The following is a 24,256-nucleotide window of genomic DNA, read 5'->3' on the forward strand; positions in this document are numbered from 1 at the left end:
TCTGAGCACCTTGTCTTAGTACCATACCTCAAACAGTACAGCCTTCAAAATGGCACAGATTACAGTTCAGGGCTGAAATGCTTGTGGCTCATCTGATGATGGCAATCCCTGCTGTTTTTCAGCTACTGCCAAGCACTAAAAGTAATAACTTCACCAAACACTTTTCTGAAAATAGCTTTGCTAATTACTGCAGCTTTCACAAGAAGATGAGAGAAATGTGAGGCAGCAGTGATGTGGGCTACCTGATCACATCTGAAGGGCGGCCACAGCAGTGAACCACCCTATTACCGTACACAATGGAAATGGCTTTTCCCTGCCAGAACCTTGTATTTCTCAATCACTTTCTCATCTTGTTTAACTTTAAAAATTGAATGTTTCCCTAGAAGGGAAACTAGAAAATTAATGAACACAACCCGATCAAGTTGTGATCTTTCTAGCTTAACAACAAAGCTATTCTGAATAAACCCACTCCTTTTTGCTCGACACTAATTGTCTATCATTCCTTCAAGCAATCATACTCATGTTGTTTACAAGCATCTTCAACAACTAGGCCTGCGTTTGATTTCTCATTCTGCTATGCAGCTGATTTCACTTTTTTTTTTGTCCTTTTGATTATTTAGATTGTTACTGAAAAAGAACTTTAGATGGCATTTATAAACATCCTGTCATTACCACTGGAGATTCAATGCCTGGAAAAATCCTTACTAATGAGTAACTTCAGCATTTTCTCCAACACACTTCAAAAAAAGCATGGACATGATGCAATAAGGCACAATGCCACAGAGAGGTTTCACAGAAAACTGATGCAGACCAAATCCTCCTAACAGCTACGATTTCTGACTGCAGCTCAAAAAGTAAAAAGGCTGACTAGCACTGTTTAAAGGCTTTAATCTGTGACACATCTGATTAAATTCATTATTATACATACGTAATTATAATATACAAGTTCAAATTGCTGCAACACAATCAGATACAAATATAAATACACAAAGGCAAAAGGTGTACTTCTGTTTACTTGGTTTTCATAAATTTCTGTAAGGCATAACGACTTTGCAAGATGTTTTCACAACAGTCCTCTGCAGACTGTGCTGATCTCCAAAATTAGCAAAAGCCACTATTGCTAAATGTAGGAGCAGAGACTAGTCCTGTGACATACTTTGTCAAAAACCCAGAGGTGGGACGTATTTATAGCTGTGTATTTCAGACAACTTAATGATTTAAAACAAAAATGTCAAAAATGTATACGAACACTTTATCAATAAAGAACATTTTTTTGTCGTCTTTGGACAAGATACAGATAGGAACAAAGAAAGTCATATTTATTTACCTGTGTGTAGGCACACTGTCTTTCAATCACAAGAAAAGCAGAACCTAAGTATTTGGCCTCAGAACAGTTTTGATGTTATATTCAGGTCCTACTCCACATGGCATCCAAACCAATGCAATTCAGACCTCCCAGAAGATGACGAAATACCGTAAGTGAAAGACAGACGCATGCACCAGGCACATGCAGAGGTTAGCTGTTTACCTGCAGAAGGTCCCCTGGAACAGGACATGACTTTCTCCTGCTCTGACCAGAGAACAAAATTTGTGATACAACAGCATCAATGCATTTGAAGGTTAGAGAATACATTTTGACTTATCCAGTCAAACTGGGGAAAGGGGAATTTAAGGAAAAGAGGTGCTGCATATGAACATCTACTTTTTGTCACTAGCATTTAAAGATGAAGTTTGCAGTAAGTACACAAACATAAATTGCCTGACATCCAAATAATCTGCTTCTAAAGTCTAGTTGTGCACGGTAACACTTCACCCCATAAGGAACACTTGTAATCCAAGATTTTTTTTCTTATTCACAAAATGACATATTCACACAGGCTGCATTCCAGTTCTGATCATATCTACTCTGGAAGTATATTAGAAACAATGCTGGGTTGTGTATCTGAAGTTTCTATTACTTCTGGTAATAAATCTCACCGTCCTTTGTCTTTACTACAATGTCCACACACAACAAACAGATGAGCACAGATTGTTCAGAGACATCCCGAACCTTTCACACCTGCTCACCTCTGTTCTCTAACCTGCTGCACACGCTGCAAAGAACTGTTCTGGATGGGCGGGGATGTGGGGGACAAAGTCTGGAGCAGCTCTGAACAAGGGAGCTATGATACAGCTAACCCAGCTGATGCCACCCCCACCTCCAGCACAGACATATCTCTGAAGAGATATTGATACTGCTTCAACATGCCTATCACTTCAATATGCCTGCCCAGGAGTAATGGAAATTGTCCAACCAAAAGAAAATTTACAGTTCTTACCTAGAAAACAAACTTTACAGTGTAATGTGCTAATAAAAAGCAAAACAAGTTTTTCTGGTATTATCACCACCACCTAAAAACATCCACTACCTCATTACGGTTGCAGTCTCTGGTTTGGGAACCAGACTTGAGCTGAGGGACCTGCTTAGCATTTGCTGGTGTGTGGAAGAGAGCAGGGCCACGAGGGCACTCTTGAGCCATTCCCTTGGCCATCTCTATCCAAGCACCAGAGTTGCTCGGCTCCCACAGGGCCCCATGTCACAGGTACCCAGACTCTACCTTACTTTTGCTATCCTGCTTTGCATTCACCCAGTCCTCCTTGATTGCACCAGCAGTTTGGTGTCCATTGCTTTTCACTGGCTGTCTCTTTTCAGGATACAGTGTGTTGTCAACCTTAGGACTACCCAGAACAATATACACCTAAATGATTTGGGAAAAAGGAGTGAATAATAAATAATAATAAAGCTATTAAGCTATCTGTGATATTAAAGATAAAGGCCAAATGTTGCAAAAGGAACTTCCAAGACTGAACAAATATGAAAAAATTAGAAACTTAATTACATATAACGAAAAGGTGAACTCATACACATGGCAAAAAACAATCCTAACTTTACAAACATGACTAAAGACTGAGTCAGTGCTATCCCTTACTGCCTTTAAGTAGTAAGATTAAGTTAGCAAAAGGCAAACTCAAAACCAAACAAAACTTCTACACTTCCCTCCCCCCTACTGTCAAGTCAGGAATTCCCTGCTACAGGACACTGTAGATGCCATAATGCTTACAGGGGTTCAGAACAAATGTATCAATGGAAAAACAATCTAACGTGGCTTATAAAACACAGAAATACTGCTTCCAGTTCAGGAAGACCCTGAGATTAAAAGTGCTGGTGGCTGGGAGACTATTCTGTGATAGTGTGAATAGTACATCATGAGCTCATTTTCACATCATCTTATGGATTTCAACAGCCAGAACCTGAAATAAACTACTGGGTGAGACATACCTTGGCCCAACGTCTTGTAACCACTTGTATCTTTATCCTCAGTAATCCTGCTGAACAAACCTAACACTCTCTACCTCACTCTTCCCTCCTGTATTTCTTATCCACTTCATTTCCCAGTTAACGTCACACTGTACAAGGTACATATCCAACAGGTTCTGGCCAAGAAGGTTCCGAATTATTTACAAATCATAACCATGAAAATCATTAACTGTATGATGCTCTCTCGCAGCCACCTCTCTCTTCTCTTTGCATGAGGTTTTGAAAAAGCATCTGTAAAGCCGCCTTTCCTATTTTGCTTACTTACACAAGTAATGCAAGGCAATCTTTCATTTTCATTTCTCAATTATCTCTTTTCTGCAGCCTGTAAATAACTACATTAAGACACATTCAGCCAAGAACATCTAGTTAATGCATGCATGCAAGTTTTAAAACTGGCATTGCTGTAAGCGTTATTTCACAGGTATTGTTCATCCGAAGCAGAGGCATATGAAAAGAGCAGGTTTACCTTTTTCTTGACGATGCAGATATACTCTAAAGAAAATAATTTGAACACTTAAAATTAAGTTCAAAAGATAACCCTGAGATAGCAAAAGGCAAGTTCTTAAAGGAATATGTAGATATTTAGCACTGCATTTACTGCTGTTATTAGCACAAGTCATGTGGTTGAATCTCTGCATAATGCTTTGAAAATACAGCTGTTAATGTGCTTCTGCAGACAAGATGTAATGATGGAAGGGGATCTCAAAGCCAGCTGTCAAATTCCTCAAAGACATTTAATGATCAAACTTGAACCTGAGCCACAAAAAAGGTAGAAAATTCTGACTCTTATCTGAACAGATCTAGACCTATTTTTGAGACCGGTCATTTAGTCCTACTTTTAACAGCCAAATCAGAGTTATACTTCCTGAGAAGAGTTGTATCAGACTAATGAAACTATGCTGATTAGGGCTAAGCAACGGCTTTTATGTTCCTTCACTAAGGAGGGGTCTCTGTGGAAGTCATCTCTCTCTTGGGGTAAACATTCTCTAACTCAGTGTTACGCTCTGCACAAAGCCCATCCCAGGGCCTCAGGATTTGAATCAAGAGGAGTCACTCTGCTGCACTGCAGCCCTTTTTAGCAGGCCAGTGATGACCAGCAGGTCTGCAATCACTTGTAATAAACCCTGTCTCTTTGGTGAGGAAACACACAAGAAATGCATAAAATAGCTTGTGCAGGCAGTGAAAAGGTAGTATTTCTGCAAGCACCCCATGAATTTCTATTACATCTGTTGCAGGAATAGCCTGTAATACAAATGGGAGAAGGCCACCATGCTCCAAGCCAGTGCTCTTGCATGGTAAAGCACCATAATCCCTTCCAGTGGATAATAATCCAGAACAAGAGCATGGCAGCCACAGTATTTGATAGAACAGTGATGCCCACTCTCCTATGCTCAGTCAGCTTTTAAGAGGCAATACGAAGTAACAAATATCATGAAGTACATTTGAAACCATTGTAAGTATGTTTAATAGGATAACCTAAGTTATGTTACTGGCCCTAGTTTACAACTGACCACTGGAAATTCAAAACAAACAGAAATAAATATAGCTAGTTAGGTTTTGCTCTGCTAAAAGCCCACTGCAGGAATACAAAGGACGCAGCAAACATAAGAACAGATGCTCCTGGTCTGACTACAGATTTATCTGACCTCATATACTTTCACTTTCAGTGGCTAATAATTTTTTACTTACTCTTTCCTTAAGCAAAACTATAGAATGTTTATTTCTCCGCTATACAGTCCAGGAATCAGTGGCTGAAGGATTTCTAGAAGCTGTATCTGGACCCTCAGGCTTCTTGTCACTGATAGAAACTCTCATCCCTGAACTTGTCAGTTACTTTTCTAAATCCATTTCCAGCCTCCACAGTAGCCTCTGGCAACATTCTATGATTATTATTAGGAGATGTTTGAAAAAACACCTCTTTCTGGTTTGTTTCAAACATGCTCACATTACTGCATCAGTGATGTCTTCTAGTTTCTGTACTGCACGAATGTCATATAATCTCATCATTCACTTCCACAGCGGTTGTGACATTACAGACCTCTGTTCTAACTTCATCACCGCACTCCTTCAGCTGTCCCTGTCTATATAACCTACCCTGAAACATACTGCCAGATGTTTCTTACGAAGTCTTTGCAATACTCTGAGCCTTACTCTATTGTATCCAATTATCTCTGCTATTTATGTTGTTAATGAACCAAGCATTGTAATTCTTTCATTTGAGCCAACAACTCAGCTTCTCTATCTCAAATCTCCCAATATCAAACCACTCCTGACAGACAGCTCACAGAAGACAACTTAAACTCAGACTGACCTGCAGAGCAGCACTGACACACAGTTAGGGGCATAAATTCATTCCAGAAAGGGGAGCTAGTGAAATCTCTTCCCTGCTTTTCTCCAAAAGTGAACAAGAGAGCTTTCCTGGAGGGTCATGCCACCCTGATATGTAATGGTGTGATTCCAGAGGAGCTGTGCTTCAGTCACAGATTACCATCAGTCCATGGAGACCTATACACTTACAAAAACATCCAAGGAAGGTATTCTTTTCCCCAGCAATTATCAGATTCATGTTTTACCTGTGAGTAAAGAAGATGGTGACCCGAGGCAACATTGTTATTAAACACATGAAACTTTAGGCTGTATTTCTTTCCTAATATTACACAGTACATGTTAGACAAGATTAGATACCAGGATTAGACAAGTTTGTTTGTTTGTTTAAGCAAACAGGTGAAAATTAACGCACCTAAAGGCAGCAACCACCAGCCAGATGATGCACTTTGAGAACAGTCAAGCTGTTGGTCTCCTATGTCCTTGAAAATCCTGGAACTGTGCAGCTCTAAGGTCAGTCAAGGTAGTACTTACTACAGGACCAGGGCCAGGGCATGTTTTTTCCCTAGGAAAAGGAAGAAGCATGGTATTTAGAAACAACCTGGCTTCTAAGTTTTAGAGTCTGAAGTAAGTAGCGGCTCTCTCAAAATGAATGTGTAGTTTCTTTAATAAATTGCTTGAAGGGGCTGTACAGCTTCCAGGAATGAGCAGATTAGAAGTGGAGACTCTACATTCAAGCTAATACCTCAGCTTCACAGCTCCTCATCTCCCAATATTGGGCAGAGGTTATACAAACACAGGCATCTTACAGAAGACTGAACAAGTTTTCTTCCAGCTCTGTGATTCTGCAACAGAGGGAAATTATAGGCAACTGTAATGAGGAGTGAACCCATGACAGTTCTGGCACTGTACTCAGAGTATTGTTTGGATGGGAACATGCTTCTTGAATAGTTGATGTCTAACGTGTGGCAGATTCCAAAAAAATTAAAACTCTTCTATCAAGTCATGCAAGAAAAAATTGTTATTTGCACAGTGACTGGAAAGCCAGTACTTTTTACTGTGCCACTGATTCCTATGGGTTATGCAAAAATATAGAAATAAAAAATATAGTACATAGTACAGAAGTGGTAAACTGGTGCCTTAACAGAAAGGTAAAACCATAAAACTGATTATTCACATTCAATGGCAGAACTTTTCACATCACAATTCATTGAAATAAAATTACAGTCAAATCAAAACGAAAAATTCCACTTGGCATCTTAGCTAAGCCCCAGTTGTGGCACTGATTGAAACAGAAGGCTGCCATGGCCAGCTAGAATTTTATGGAAAACTGACCAAACATTATTTCTTCAAAAGCAGGAGCTTCAAAGAAAATAACCAAAGGCATCCCATTCAAGTGCAATAACAGTCACCCCCCCCCACCCCAGCCAAAAGCACTCATATAGCAACATCATCTGCATTAAGTTTCAGATGCATCCATAATACGAATGTGGTATATGAGCACTGTTTACATAAGTATAGTAAAGACTGCATGCAATTTGCATTAATGACTGTAATTTTACTAATACAATCAGACTTTAATATTTACCAGTACAAATAGCTCAACAAAAATTTGAGGGAAAAAAGCATCTGCAGAGCAGCTACTTCACTGAAAAAATATTTGAAGCTTAAAAGTTCTTTTCAAGTTAAAATATAAATTCACACAGAGCAAGTATTGTTTCAATTGCTAGTTTAATCAGCCTGCATTGCATTTCTGCCTCAGCTTTGATACATTCATGGGCATAAGCAGGCAAGCTGAACGAGCCTGGCAACGGCTGGAGGAAAATCGTACCTACTCCGTGCATTCTGTGAGTGCAATTACTTCAGACCTCCGAATGCACTCAGATTGGGCAGTGTAACTTTCATCACCTTACAAGAGCGTCTGACGCCTTTCCTGCCTTGGTAAGAGACCTTCCTGTCCCTGCACATCAGCGTAGCTGGAATGAAGTCAGCTCAGTGTTGCCTGTATACTGAGGATCTGGAACACCTTCTTACAAGAGGCCTGAACAGAGCCTCCTTGGAGGTCAAGCGGTCCCAACAGCATACATAAGAAAAACATTTAAATCAAAAGAAAACAAACTAATAGAGATCATTGTAATTAAAGAAAACTAAAGACCATTTTCTAAAAAAATGGAATTGTTATTACAGTTACCTCAGGGTTGATGCTGGTCTACTTAATTTGGTTTTGTCTCCAAATTTATTTATTTATCTATTGAGCAACAGAAAGCTTTCAGAGATTTGGACCGAATCAAGAAATCCAAAACGGTTTTAATCAAGAAGATTATAATCCCAGGTCTGGCCAAGACACTCCCATTACTTAACAGGCACAGAAGGCCCTATCAAGCATGCAGGCTTTGCTTGAAACAGCAGCTCTGATCTCTCCTACAGTCACCCAGCTTCACTATAACAAAAATTGCTGCTACTAATTTTACACAGTCAAATTCAGGAGATATTTTAAAGCTGCACAGGTGACAGAATCTTCTATGCAGTGCCATATACCACATACCACAGAGTAAATTGCTCTATTTTGGGCACAAATACTTGGAAAAGCCTGTTGCACAGGAGAAACAGTACTTGCTGCATTAACACCAGCTGACAACCACAGTTCCAAAGGACTCTGGAAATGCAAAGCAAGTATCTATAAGCTTTGCATTTGTAAATATGAATACATTCATCATTTAAGCTTTCTGCTACTAGGGGGCACATACAATATTTCCCTCATTTTATATATATATATCTATATATATATACACGTATACACACACACATATATATATGTGCCTACACCAGTATAAATACAAAAAAATACTACTTTACAGCCAGTGCATGTCCATTTTACAGCTGACATTCAAACCAGTCTACCATGCACAATCTAGAAGGATGACTTACAAACCATCCTGAGCTCTAGATGGTGCTATTTACTGCAGTAATAAGACATCCACAGCTAATTACCAGTACATCCAACACCTCAGGGATAAATGTTATTCCTTTGTTCAAAATTATGTAAGTTGAATACAGATATAAATAATGCTGTTTCACTTCATCTGCATTTGCCGTATGCCTCGAATCTGAGGCCCGTCTCATTTCCTGGAGGATGTGCGAGGAATAGTACAAAGGAGTAGTACAAATGAAATCAGGGTCAGGTGTTCTCAGTCTACCAATGCCTATGCTGCCCCAAATGGCAAGTGCAGACTGGCAGGACTGACATTAACTCAGTGACTTTGGCATCACGCTCTACTGCACTGCGCTGAGATGCCCATCAAAATTGGGTCATCTGTTACACTGGCATGACACCTGGAGTAACTTCAGTCCTAGCAGCAGCAGCACTCAAGTTAGCTTGCATCTCTCCCACAACATTTAGGTCAAGACAATTCTAAGAGTGGCTGCAAAAATGGCACAGAACGCAGAGGCATTAGGACTGGGTTGCCCTCCAGCTCACCCACAGACCACGGGAGTGACTGTGGGCAGCTCATAAAATCTCCCAGGGCAGGACCCAAAGTCCACAAAGGAGTTCTTCTAGTCATTTGAAATAAGTTCTATAGGGAAACTTATGGCTTCTGCCCTTTCCCCATAAGATGGAAATGTGCCTATCACTGCACAACACAGAGAAAAAAGCAATTAATATGTTTTTTAGTTTCCTCATGAACTGTAGTGAATAAATATAACAAATAAAACAAATGATTAAACATTTATTGTGCCTGTTCTGATTCTCTGCCTTTATAAAATAGTGCCGATATCTGCCTAATCGCTTAAGCATTCGCTTCTCAAAAACAAAGTATTTGAACATCTCACAAACATAAACGTTTCTCTAAATTTCTTTTTTTTTTTTTTAGGGCTTCTGAAAGTGGTTAGATTGACAGCATGGACTAGTAACTGTCTTAGTAGAGACAGATGCACTGCACATATCTTTTCCAATACACTTCACATTAGATGCTCCAGGCGTGAATTTCTTAAATAGAAAAAGGCAACTGTGATGATCTGTCAACAAAATTTTACATGATGTTGTGATAAACAACTGCCCACTGGTGACTAACTGCCAAACTGGCAATCTTAATTTTAACACTAACCATATATAAATTCTTTAAGCCACTGGACTTTATTAAGAGTTTTCACAGATCTCTCTTCTGGCCTTTTCTTAGAGACGTCATTTGTTTTGGCATTTCCTAATAATCTAGCCTGACATTTTGAAAACCTCTGGAAGTGTTCTCATTGGAGATGAGAAGCCTCACATTCCTTAAGCATGTTTGAAAATTTCAGGTTAAGTTATAAATTTGTTTTATATATATATATATAAATAAAAACTCTTGATGAGAGCCATTTAAAATTTTCCAGAGAAAGGGTGCCAAATGTTAAGCCCATGAAGATGCCAAAGACCTGGATTAGAGGAAGAAAGTGTATCATGCTAGAAAACAGAGGCTAGGTTTATCTTCGCAAGGTCGCAGGAGGAAGTTCTTCATGGGAATTACTCAAGTTTACTGCAGAGAAAAGATGAGAGGGAAATCATAGATGATCAACTTCTGTGTACCTCCCTGTTCGTGCGGCGGTTTTTGGAGGAGGGGCAGACAGAGGCTAACAAAAAAAACCCTGTTACCTGGTTAGCAAATCACAAGCTGCACTGACTAAAAAATGAAACAAAACCAAACCAAAAAGGGAACGGCTTAATTCAAATTTCAGGAGGAAATCAAAAGGCACATCTCTGCCCCGATGGTTAATCCGTAACAGATTTCAATTTCCTGCCTCAAAGAGTCAGAGCACCAGGCCACGTCAAAGGAAAAGTCACCAGAATTTTAACAGGGATGAATGCATTACGTCCCAGCTTCATTCTTGACCACAGTGGAGCTTTTCCTTCTCTGTGCATCAAAACACAAACAAAATACAACCCACCCACCCCCCAACAATAAGTCTTCAGCAAGGGCCTTACACTGAAAAATTCACTCTCTTGATGGTCAAAGGTGTGAAAAAAAGGTCACGGACGTTACAGACCTTATCATGGGAAGCATCTGGCAACATTACTAGGCAACGTTGTCAGCTGTTCTAGAGTAAGTCCCAGGCTGCAGTCGTTTCACACAGGGGGACACACAGCTCATGGAGACTCTAAGCCCTCCTAAAGATCAAAGACAACACAAACCTCTTTGCACACTGAAAAGACTCAGGTATTGTAACACTGATTAACAGACACCAACGAGTGAGTATTTAAAAATATCCAGGTCACCAAGGAGCCTAGATCTTAAACAGAATGCAGCTACTTGGAAGCCTAGCTCTCTATCAGGCGGCCTTTTAGCAAGTTGTATTGGCGAAGAAGCTGAAAACAAAAAAGAGCTTTTCCTGATTAAAAGAAGTGGCTGATACTTTTCAGTCTGATCTTCTGAGAACTATTTTAGATGCTGTTCTCCATGCTTGTTGGTGAAATCCTAGTCTTTAAAGGGATGCTATGACAATTCATTGCTAAATGACAATGGAATTCCTCTGTAATGGCACATTACGTGCATCCACATTAATAGCAGATAATTTCATTAGGACTGTTATTGTACCAAATAAAAATGTGGGTCCAGAGATGATTTTCCTAATCAGAAGTATCAGAACCCAGGAACTTTCAGAGAACAGGCCTATTAAAATGTAAATAGTTTCTTTGAGATTTATATTGCCATTTTCAAAAACAGATGTACTTCTTGATCATTCCCTGCACAGACTTCCAAAAAATACTCTCATGAGTGCTAACTGAAAATCAATTGGGTATTAGCCTCAGAAACTCTTCTTGCTACAGGAACAGTCTTACTAGGATTGCTACATTTTACAAGCTTGCAAATGGCAACACTAGACATTGGTCACTTTTAAGGAGGCAGCTTAAAACTAAGAAATAAGAAATTAGACGGTAATGCGTGCCTGCTCCTCTCAGCCAGCCCCAAACCACATTGCTGTGATGGGACAGGAGAACACCTGGTATAAACTGAAAGCACTGGACAAACTGGACAAGATGTTGTGTACCTGATAGTGAAACACATCCCTTCAAAACCATCGAGTTGAAAGCTGCATGACATTGACGTTATTCTTCATCTCTTCAGCGAGATGCTAGGCATCTGTCAGCAAAACCTGCACCACAGATGACCAGGACACACGTAACACCTGGCTCAGTTACAAAAGCAGGTACACACAAGCTTAAGAGGATAGCAGAAGGGGACACTGCTTGCGATATACTCTGGGTATGAACAGGGTTGATGCTAAAAACCCAGCTCAAGGAGCTTTAATCTTACCAAGTGCCCCAAGAAGCTTAAACCTCACATAGATCCTGTAGGCCACACGAAGACATGGCTCAGGCTCCCTGTTGCTTTTAGTCCCCTACGTGTGTTACTCAGTATCATCTGCAGAGCAAAAGTCGTCTTTCAAGTTTTCCTTTTGTTAGGCACTTCTTTTCCTCAGACATCAGTAATTGCAGTCTTCTAAGGCACTTCATCAAGAGCGACTTTTTACTGCTCAGCTTCCCCACTGGTGGAAGAACTGAGCTCCCAGTGACCTTTGGTCTGATTCTTGACATTCCTGCTTCTTACAGCACGGACACTTCTGCCCTACACATAATGGTTGCTTTAGAGGAAAAAGGTTTGACATACATCCACAAACACCATTTTTTTGTTCCCTAAAAATAACTTGAACCTCAGTCTCCCTGGTAACAGCCAACACCAGTAAGCCCTAGCAAGTCTTGGTTATTTTTACTGACAAGGTGAGCAGGAAAACCATAAGGCTCCTCTGAAATCTCTCATCGCTGCCAGCCTTACATCTCCTTTAATCCTCAGTTAATGGTGTGCAGCAAAGGGCACTATGCCTGTACACAGCTGTGTTTAAATACCAAGATCCTTCCTGTGCTTTCATATTATAATGCTGGAAATGCCAAGAACAATTCCCTTATACCTTTCTTTCTATTAAAAATCAACAGAGGCATGCATCTGACTCGACTGCATCCAGGCTCGCTTTACAATATACAGTAAGTCTCTGAGACTTGACAGACTTGATACCAACTTACTGTTCCATATGCAATACTTCATGAAAGTCACTTGATATAAGAAAGACTAAAGCTAGGCAAAAAAAAAGAATGCCCTTGAGATTTTTCAGTGGTAATGACTAAACCCGATGTCCTTAGCTCCTCTGAGTGGTTAGCACCAAAGCACTGGGATATCAGAGGGCGAGGTCAGGCCCTAAATGCCCTCAAACCAAACTCGTGAAGTTCCCCGTCCTCCTCTACTAACACTCCACATTAGGCCCTTTTCTCGTCTGGTTGGCAACAGCTCATCTCAGGTCAGATGCTACTCCAGCATGGTAGGGATGTAGAGCTTTCACTCAGTCATGCCACGAAGTCTAGTCCAACTCAGCAGCCCCTCAGCAGTCTGCAGACGCTGGCAGTAGTAGATTCTGGGTACAGCTCTTTTCTTGCTGCTGTAGCATTGCCTTCCGTCGTGTACAGAACGTGCCTCAGAGAGAGCAGCACGAATGGATCAGCTGTTGAGCTCCACAGCTCCCTGGCGGGGGCTTCAAGTCACCTCCCTCCGAATGGCCTACGGCAATGCTGCTGACAGCAGGAGAAGACAGGGATCGATCTAACCATGTAACGTTTGCCCTCAGAAAGAAATACAATGATCTAAAACATTCAAAGGGCCATTAAGTCCTGATTTTAGATCTCCACCTCAAGTTTAATAAAGGCTCTCAGACTGCGCTACATAATTTACATGGCATTCACAGGCAGAAGCCTCTGCATAAAGTCCTCCTTGGCTTTGAAAGTACAGGCCTTTCTGGACTTCCTGGGGTACTGAGAACCCAAAGATCTTTGAAGAGTTGTTAAAGACAGAAAGTTACAAATAAAAATTTATCTTTTTTTTTTTCTTTGAAAACATGACTCACTTCTACATGGGAAGAACATCAAAACAAAACAACTCACAACATAAAATGACCTACAAGACTTTATCAGCCTCTCTTGTGTTTTGCATTCATTTAGGCTGTAAATTCCAAAGGATAAATCACAGAAATAACAGAACGGTTTGAGTTGGATGGGAGCTCGATGACCACCTGGCTCCAGCCCCCTGCCCTGGGCAGGGCCCCCTGCCCCCAGCCCAGGCTGCCCCCAGCCCCATCCAGCCTGGCCTTGGGCACTGCCGGGGGTGGGCCAGCCACAGCTGCTCTGGGCAGGCTGGGCCAGGGCCTCACCACCCTCTGAGTGAAGAATTTCTTGATAATACCTAAATCTACCCCCTTTTAGTTTAAGGCCATTACCCCTTGTCCTCCCACTGCTCTCCCTGACAACGAGTCCCTCCCCAGCTCTCCTGTAGCCCCATTTAGGTGTTGGAAGGCTGCTGTGAGGTCTCCCTGGAGCCTTCTCCAGGCTGAACAACTCCAGCTCTCTCAGCCTGTCTTCAAAGGACAGGTGCTCCAAATCCTGTTTTTATTTTTCCACATCATAGCAGCTCCATCCCATCGAGAGTTAACCACCACCAAGTGAATGGCAGAGTCTCCAGTTTCTTCTGCCTCGCTGGTACTAAATGAAAGCAGCACAAGAAATAGACAGTATCTTCATGTTTCCAACCTTGACAAAGAATACAGGCCCTAGAATCACTTGCATGAAATTTCTTGTATGTAGTGCCACTCACCCTCAGGGCTGCAAAATTCCAGCTTAAAAACAAAACAAAAAAACCTAACTAAGAAAGCATTTACAGCTTTCTTTTGCTTCCTACTTTGCTTTAGCAAGTAGGTTCTATTATTTACTTTCTTATTACTTTACTTATTTTTTTTACTTCTTTAAAAAAGCTTAAAACTCAGCCACCAAGCATACAGCCAGACAGATACATTAATTGATGTCTTCCAGACTGGCAGCCAGGGGAGAAGAGATAGAGTATATATTGTTTGAATAAATATTTATTAAAATAAACTTTCTGTTGGTAAATTGAAATGCTTGGGTGAGGGCTGTCATATTTGCCATAAGTCCATTTCTACAGTAAGGAATGCTAGTCTTTCTGATTTGAATTCAGTTAATGATAGCCTGCATGGCTTTTAATTTAAGAGTCTCATTCATCATTTCTATGTTATCTGAAGGTGCAGTCAAAAGCAGAGAAGAGATGCCATTAAAGCAGACATGTTATATATCGTCCTTTTAATGTACGCTCAGCTCATTAACTTTGATTGGTGTCCTAGTGTGGGTCAGCTTCCAAACGATTAATATTGTGACCCTTTTCCTAATATGCACCAGACCCCTCATTCACTTTATGCTGCTTTTTACAAAATAAAGAATTATGTCTTGGCATGTATTGTTTATTTTTAAATCCTTTTTTCCTTTTTTTTTTTTTTTGTTTTGCTACGCTCTCTTGTTAAGAACACAGCAGTGTCTGCTAAGGTTTAGCACAGATAAGTGAAGAGTATCCTCTTGCAAGGACCACAAAAAAAACCACAAGCATTTATGTCACACACGTTTAACAGGTAATTTTTTAAGAGACTTTCCAGCAAAATCGTAAGAGAGAAATTCCAGTGAGCAGTCATCAGCTTGCTTACTTGAATAGACTATACTGACCAGCTTGGAAAGGTCCAGTGACTTCTGAGCCTAGAAAACCTCCCTGATGTATGTTTAAACCACTTGTATTGTTGATTCTGCCATCTTTTAATAGTATTGTCCAAATAAATCCAGTATAACCCTTCATCTTCATTTTCAGAAGCTTAAACGTGACTCAGTTTGTGCCTGCCTTTCAGGTGAGTACTTCTGGCAAGTTTCTTTGTGCCAGGCATTGCAGGCTGGTAGACCCTAAATAGTTAAAAGCCAAGTACAATGGAATCTTACAATTTTCTCTTCGTTGACTTGGACAAGTTGCTGTTTGCATCTGTTTTTCCTTCTGCCATTTTTCTTCTTGTTTTTATTTCTTGTTACATATAACATTATTGCATATATTTTCTCTCACTTTGTCTAATGCTGATGAACTCATTTTCAGGGAAACAACTCAGCAGCATACCTGACAAGCTCTTATTTGAAGAAGCAACAAATGTGCTGCAGAACCATAAGCTTTCCATAACCCAGAGATGGTATGGTCCTACTACTTTTAGATAATTAAAACCCCACTGCAATTTCAACTGCATATGCTCAAAAATTCATGCAGAGCAGTAAAAAAGCGTGACATACCAACGCCAGAACTAGAAGGGAGCTCCTGTTGAAGACACACGAGAACCTGTGAGACCCAGACAAACCCAGCTAAGGTTTACTAAGTCACAGAACATGGAGGATTCAACATTTGTGCATGTGTGGACAGTTTCCTCTACTTCAATAAAACCACTCAGGATAATCGCATGGTCCTACTGCCCTGCATATTGTTTTTCCAAAGGCTGCCATTTGTACAACACAGCACAAGTGATTCAAAATAAACTAGCAATTTTTAATAAAACTTTACTTCACACAGCTCAAACCACCAATTAGAAACCATAAAACCAAAAATAATTATGGTCCAGTTTTCAGCTTACCCTAGAATTTCTTTTTTTTCAACATAAATCAGCAATGTTTATTAAAACCTGATAGACGGTAAGTCACACGGTTGGACCTACAAACAGCCAACTCGGACACCTGAAGTACTTAGTTCGTGCCCAGGTAATTACAAGTTGCATAAAAATTGCAAGGGTATAGGCAGACGGTCATGTCTCAGCCTGACCACTCCAGCTGTAATCATGCAAAGCTTTATTACACAATTAAGAACACACAGATGGGGTCTAACTTGACAGATATATATTCAAGCAAGGACAAAGAAAGGATGAAAAGAACAAAAAGATATTCAACAGGGAAGGTTGAACGTTTATTGTAAAAGAAAGGGCAACATAAGCCTCCCAGGTTTCTGGAGCTGAAAGTACACAAACGACTCATATTCCTTGCCACCTGCTCATATCAGTACACAAAAAAATGAGGTCAGGAGTCAGTATACCTTGACGACACCATCTTGTAATGCCTCAAAGGAACAGGCTGTTCTCTGACTTCCCTCCTACACTAATTAGTGTGCCAGAGACTGACTTCCATAATTGTTTTGCATTCACTTTTTTTTGTCTCATCTAACTACACAGAGAGAACTGGCTGTTGATTAGAACTTGATTCAAGCATCCCTTGGTACCCAACTCATCTGAAGCATGAGAGGGTAATTTTCATTCTTCCAGTCCCACAAGCTACACTCCTGGGGACAACAGGAAAGAAAACCGTCTGTAGCTCTCAGCTGTTTTCGTTTCTAGCTTAGTGGAAAAAAAAAAAAAAAAAAAAAAAGATGAAGTATGAACAAATGCTGTCTTTCCTCAGCCTGATTCTCATCACCTTATGCTTCCTTTGCACCAAGAAGACGGTTCATTCCGGCACCATTCAGGCCCTTACTCCCATTGAATATGCCACTTTGTAATTCAAAAGTATCAGCAGAACAGGGCTAGTCACTAAAACATCACACACTACTGGGCAGAGGTCATAAAATCCTGATTGAACCAAGAAAAAGTAGCTTATTTGGTAGGAATGGAGAGAGAAAGACCATCAGACACAGACCCTGTAAAATGCTAGGTCAAACTCAATTTGCAGTTAGAAGATCTAACACAATGAGTCCCAGATTCACACAGAAAATACACACCAGATATCTCAAGTCATTAAATAACTGGAAACAATGGTGAAAGAGTGCAACATGCTCCTGCAGTGAGGATGCAAAACTTCTGTTTTCATTTATATTTGACAATATATGAAGAACAGTTAATCTGTGGAACTTTTTCAGTCAATCCATTCCACATGGACACGTAAAACAGAATTGGCTTGAACATCTAGGGAATAAGAAAGGTGTTTGCTAGAAAAGAAATTCATGTAGAGCTCTGAGTTGTATAAGCCTTTACCTTTGTGTTGCACAATCCTGTTGTCTGTGCTATACCTTACTACGTTCAAGTTCCGTGCTTACATTTTTTTTTTATTCTCTAAAAGATTGAAAGGTATTTGTTGCAAACCACTGAGTCAAGCCTCTACGACTGAAATCCATATTGTAGGGAAGAGACCACATTTCTCTTATTTAAACAGCATTCTTATAATTTGCAAGAACTGTCAGAAAGGCACGTATAAGGTCACTGCTTGATTTATGTAAATTGTGATAATTTTTTCCCATAAAATTGCTGCAATAATTTCAAAACAGTGTATTATCATCTATGATTACAGAAATTGAACTGTTTTGGTGCCTTCTGTGTTTCAAGTAGTAACTGACAAGACCATGCAAGTAAATATTAATCAGCATAAGGCAACTGCTGTTGAAGTAGACTTGAAGTGCTCTTGACTGAAGATGTAGATAACATCTGAGGTGACAGATCTGATGCTTACTGAAAATTAGAATCATGCATGTTTATAAAAGTGTCAGAGACAACTTCATAATGCCACTGGCTGGATATGGGGGTTATATTTGTTTCAGCTTTTGGAAGTCACATCAGAACTCCAGACAATACACGATGGACAAGTATCAATAGAGAGAACAAACTGAGACCTTCTGAAAGCATTTTTGGCATCTGCAAAATAATCGCATTTTGATTTTTAAGCCAGACCTGCAACTCCTACAAAGTTGTCCAATACTAATGAAATTGGTAGTATTACGTCTGGTTCACCCTACCTCATGATTTCTCTGTTTTACGTAATAAACCACTAGCAATTCCTTGATAAACTCAGTATTTGAATAATCAGCTAATTACCATGAAAACAAACAAAATTAAAACAGCGATGTATGCTTCTATGTTCTGTAACATAGACCACTATCTCAAATACTTGATTGAAAGAAAACTCAAAATCAAAACTTTTGATATTAAAATTAAAGCAACTGCCTTCTCCCTTTCAGGAGACTGAATGTGAACACAAACTTCTAAAAAAAAACCAGCAGCAATTAACCTAAAAATGTCTGTTCAAAAAGGCTAGCTTGTACACGTGATTATGAGGAAATTAATTTCCTGAAATTTATAGCCACTCATAAAACCTGTAGATGCACATCATGACTTAGATTAACTTTATTTTAAAGTGATATTGCGCAGAACGAAGGAGTTGTAGTTTCCTTAATATCTTTTGGGCTTGGTGCTTAGTATTAAATAGGTTTTATGAACAGAAAGAATAGCCCACTAATTTAATCTCTAGTCACTCACCTCATCTTCGGTGACTGTTTAATATAAAATGAATTAGTAACATTATTAAAAACATCAAATGACAAAGAAGTGGACCCACATGTGTTTTAATTTCCCCTTCTAGCTGCAAATGATGGCTGTTACCCAATGACTGGCTCTCTCTAAACTGACATCTATTATTCATACATGCTCCCCCTCAAAAACATACTGCCTTAATTTATACTGGAAACTCTGATCAACTCCCCACAAGGTTTGATGGTGCTTGTGAACTATTCAAAGCACAAATTTCAATCGAGACAATCTCATCCAGTCCTACAACTCACCCTCCTGTCTGTAGTGAACGCTAGTTCAAAATAATGTGAAATAATACACATTTATTTTCAAATATACATTTAAGACAAGTTTCTCTCCATTTTTTTCCCCTGCTGGATCTAGTTCTGTATCCAGCCCTTATGTACTCATCAAGCAAACCTTAGACAGTAAACATCTGTAAAACCTTACTGACATAACTAAGAATACAGAAACTTGGCAGCTTTTTTGGAGCATATATCATTTCTATTTAACCTTCCAATTAGCACTTACACTTCAAGGGCATGACGTGTCATGAAATCTGCTCAGTTTCCAAGTGCCTGCAATGACAGCTTGAACTTCAGTGCTTGGCAATCCTAGGTGTGAATTTCTGATAAAAGCATCTGGCACTTTTGCTGCTGATTTCAACAAGATCAAGGTTTTATCCTAACGCTTGTTGGCTAACATGATTTAAAATGTGGGAAGTATCATGAAAATGATGAGCTATCATGTTGCTCAGCAAGTTACCTTGCTCCAAGGTCACCACTGAAATTTCTCACCTGGAGCTAGATAAAGGGTTTATCACAGAGTATCCCGAGTTGGAAGGGACCCACAAGGATCATCGAGTCCAACTCCTGGCACCACACAGGTCCACCAAAAAATTCAGACCATATAACTAAGAGCACAGTCTAAACACCTGTTAAAACTCTGACAGACTTGGCTATCTTATCCCAGGTCAATTACAGAGTCCCTTTTTTCCACGGGCAGTTTTCCTGTGAGCACACACTAGCCAAACACCAGCCAAGAAAGCCTGCTGCCAAAGGCACAGGTCACAATTCCACTCGGGTACTGTTCTTCAGTTTTGCTGTGCCCATGGCGACTGTGTGTTTCTGATAAGGAGGACCAGAGTAAGTACTAATTGGCTGATCCAATCACCCCGTGATTTAAGGGAAGTCCCTTAGAGCCTGTGTCTTAATTCCCATGTCAGAATGCCTGTTGTGCTTGGCACCGGATATGCATAGATAATTCAAGCCTTTGGAAGCTTGCAAACTGGAAAGATGAGACAGTTGGCGAGAAGGGAAAGAGCCCCAGAGCAGTAAAGGCCGCACAATACCTCAGTGCAGATGTGCAAAGACAAGAGAAATGATGCCAGGCTCCACAGATACTGATTTTCAGGCTAGGCCAGAGCCGTTCAGCAGTCTGTCAAAGGCATGGTCTCACTGCCGCAAGAGACCACTGCTTTAATTTCCTTACTTCAGGAATTTAAGAAATACTGGCCTTTATACACAAATGCTATTAATAACCCGGGAAAACAAAACCCTGAGCGATAATTCTTGAAGGTTTTATGAATCCTTTAAGGGGAAAATGCATAACGATCTGTAAGAGCAAGAACCTCTCAGATTAATGAGACGCCTCTGTCTCTAATATGGAAAGGCATTTCAGCAGGATCACACTGGTTGGTGTTCAACAAAATATAATGCACACTGTACGGCAAGCCTGACAATTATTATATTCCCATTCAAGAACAAATGACAATATATAACAACATAATTTAATAATAATTTCCACTGCAAAAAACAATATTTCTTAGCTTATGCTAAGTGCCGGGTCCTGCACGTGGGGTGCAACAACCCCAAGCAGAGCTACAAGCCGGGAGATGAGTGGCTGGAAAGCTGCCTGGCGGAGAAGGACCTGGGAGTGTTGGTTGATAGTCTGCTGAATATGAGCCAGCAGTGTGCCCAGGTGGCCAAGAAGGCCAACAGCATCCTGGCTTGTGTAAGAAGCAGTGTGGCCAGCAGGGCTAGGGAAGTGATTGTGCCCCTGTACTCGGCTCTGGTGAGGCCGCACCTCGAGTACTGTGTTCAGTTTTGGGCCCCTCGCTACAAGAAGGACATGGAGGTGCTCGAGAGAGTCCAGAGAAGGGCAACGAAGCCGGTGAGGGATCTGGAGAACAAGTCTTACGAGGAGCGGCTGAGGGAGCTGGGGTTGTTCAGCCTGGAGAAGAGGAGGCTCAGGGGCAACCTTATCGCACTCTACAGGTACCTTAAAGGAGGCTGAAGCGAGGTGGGGGTTGGTCTATTCTCCCACGTGCCTGGTGACAGGACGAGGGGGAATGGGCTGAAGTTGCGCCAGGGGAGGTTTAGGTTGGATATTGGGAAGAACTTCTTTACCGAAAGGGTTGTTAGGCATTGGAATGGGCTGCCCAGGGAAGTGGTTGAGTCACCATCCCTGGAGGTCTTTAAGAGACGTTTAGATGTTGAACTTAGTGATATGGTTTAGTGGAGGACCTGTTACTGTTAGGTCAGAGGTTGGACTGGGTGATCTTGGAGGTCTCTTCCAACCTAGATGATTCTGTGATTCTGTGATGCAATCACCAACCTTTTCCTAAATGGGTATGATTACCTAACGCCCTGTTTGCTTATTTATAGTGGAAGTTCCAAGCATTTTCAGCATCTACAGACATGACATGATGAGACTGATCTTGTCTGAGCACCCCAGCAGCACAGTGACAATGGCAGAGGATGTAGTTGTTTTAAGAATGCCAGACAATACCTTATCCCATTTTTCCCTACTTCTGGCCACTAACCTGATGTGCTAACCGGCCTCAGCATACAGCCACAAAGCACTAGGTCCTGTTTGTACAGAACAACAGAGCTGACTGATGACACCAGAGTGAGACCTAGAGCTTGGCAGAGGCCAATACACACGCAGATGCCAAGCCGCCAGCTGCAGGAGTTGAGCAGCACTGCTCTTTCACACGTTTGCCAGCAGAAGACTGTAGGAGCAAATGCACCCCCCAGGCTATGGCAGATGCTGGGCACAGATAGGTTGAAGATCGAAGGAAAAATCTTATCCCAGGTCTTTCAGCCCCAGGTGTATAAATTAGAGCTGCTTGTGATGGATACAGCCACTTCAGTAAGCTTCCATTTAATAATGAAGAAAATTTTTAAAATTCTGCATTTATTCTGCATTTCTATGGGTTAAGATCCATATTACTTCAGTTTTATTGGTAACTTCATACTTAACTAGCTATACTAAATATTCCTTGAAATTTTATGAAGAAAAGATTCACCACTTGGACAGAATATGCAACATTTGCCATCCTAATAAACTGCACATTCTAGAAGGGAGTCTTCTAATAATCCTGATTGCCTTGTCAGTCCAAACACTTCACAGCATTCCCATTCAGCACTCGGTCATTCATGCTGACGGTACAGTGAAAATATTAGTAAAGACCAATGAGGATGATCTTGTGACTGAAGGGCAAATTTTGATACAAACTGAGCCTAAGTCCAATGAAGACCACAGAGATTGAGTCTTAAGAATTTTCGTGATAGACTTCAAAATCAGATGCAGCTTGTCTCAGATTTGCCACTCATTAACTTTGGCACTGATAGCTGACAGCAAGTCAAGTCGCTCCATACTACCAGAAAACCTTGATTATCTCTAAAAGTAAGCTCAGGCAGAGACACTTCTGTTCTTTACTTATGGTGCACTTTTCAAAATTACATCCAATGTTCAGAAAAAATCTACTAACAAAATATTTTGGTGCCTCAAATGCCAAATTTTGCTTCTTTATCTCTTTAGAGTCACATAAAGCTGATGTATTTCCATGCAAGTTCTTAGAGGTTCAATGAGCCTCTAACACACATTGGAAAAGCAGACCTGGCATAAATGTTGAAGCAGTTACTTTCTTGAGTAAAATATAAGCAAACAATGTATGGCTATGGAAGCAGGTGCCTCAACCCCTTCTTTTTATACGAAAAAAAATACAGATTATGGCACTCTTCTGAAATTTGGCAGTCACAAGCGCTCTCCATGTTTCTAAACAGTCAGATCACCACCAGCAAAAGGTTAACATGAACTGAGGACAACTATGCCAAAACCAGTAACAACAATGAATCACAACAATGTTCCACATGGAGTAAAAGAAGAGATTCTCTGGACAAAATGTACAGGGAATGGATTGAGGCCTGGAGCAGTCGAACTGATTGACAGAAGCTGCATTGGTCTGCGTACACTTTGTCTGCGGTAGTTTTAATGGAAGCTGTACAATCAAACAAAATGCATGCTTAAACCAGCCTGGGGGAAAAACAAACAAACAAAAACAAAATAAAGCAACAAAAAACACACTACAAAGCAAGTAACCATAAATGACACCCAGATCAGCCTGAGTGCTTACCAGCACCACTGCAGTGACACTACCAGCTTTTCAGCACAGCCACAAGCACGCTGACAACAGTCACACTCCTTAAGTCAGCATTCACTAGGAAGGCCCACCGCCACTAGGTGGGCTTTCATCAGAGTAAGCTTGATGTTTGTTGCACTCGCCCTGAGGCAAATTTTCAGCCCAGCCAAGCAAGGTGCTAGCAAGAATTCAAAACGTGCCTCATGCAACCAAGAGGAGACTCAGTGTCTACTTTAACTGTGTTGACAATTGCTGCTGGGCTGAGTACAAGTGTAAGCCCTCGGAGCTGAGCACTGCAGCTCCTGTCATTGTGTCCAACTCCCTCTGCCCCAGTAGGAGGGAGGGCCAGATGCGGGACAGAGGGAATGTGGCATCTACACCTAACACAGACACGAAAGAACAAGACTCCTTGAACTAGAGATGATTACCTCGTACAGCTGTCTGAAGATACTCTGGACTTAGACTAATGATAAAATAAATATATATACATATATTCTTTCTCTTGGAGTCTAATTGCCCTTCAAAGCTTGTGACTACAACAGAACGTGCTTCATTCAGTCCAGGTTCTCCCTGGCTGAACTGGCTCTGGAGGGGTCACCTGGAGCACCTTCCAAAGCCAGGTCCTCAGACTGCTGCTACTTTTCACCCTGTACCTGCCTAAGCAGTTACATGACCGAGACAAATATTTCATGAGCTTCAGCTACAGGCCCTATCAGTAAGCCAGCCTTCAACTAACAAGTAGGCTACCCACATCAACAGGCAACTTTATCATCACTTATGTTGTATTCCTTTTAATCCATAAAAAGTACACCTACAGAAAACAGAACACCGAAATAATATAAAATCATTGGTCTTCAGTATGGTAAAAGCTTTAATGGCAGGCACTCCTGAAAGATTTGGAGAAATAGCATGGTTTTTGCTTGCACCATTTACTGTTCCAT

The 24,256-nt window shown here is 40.8% G+C and overlaps 1 protein-coding gene across 2 annotated transcripts in view; it reads right to left on the reverse strand.

Annotated features, from left to right (window-relative positions):
• Positions 1-24,256, reverse strand: part of LOC310904512 (uncharacterized protein) — a 411,654-nt gene that overhangs the window by 125,813 nt on the left and 261,585 nt on the right. Inside the window, exon 6 of one of the 2 annotated variants that reach the window (XR_014588406.1) lies at positions 6,099-6,248. The exons of the other annotated variant lie outside the window; for it this stretch is intronic. The gene's annotated coding sequence lies outside the window, so the exon portion shown is untranslated. The remainder of the gene's footprint in view (positions 1-6,098; positions 6,249-24,256) is intronic. 2 annotated transcript variants of the gene reach the window in all.

The sequence above is a fragment of the Anser anser genome, assembly GCF_964211835.1.
Source record: "Anser anser genome assembly, chromosome: 9".
NCBI lineage: Eukaryota > Metazoa > Chordata > Aves > Anseriformes > Anatidae > Anser > Anser anser.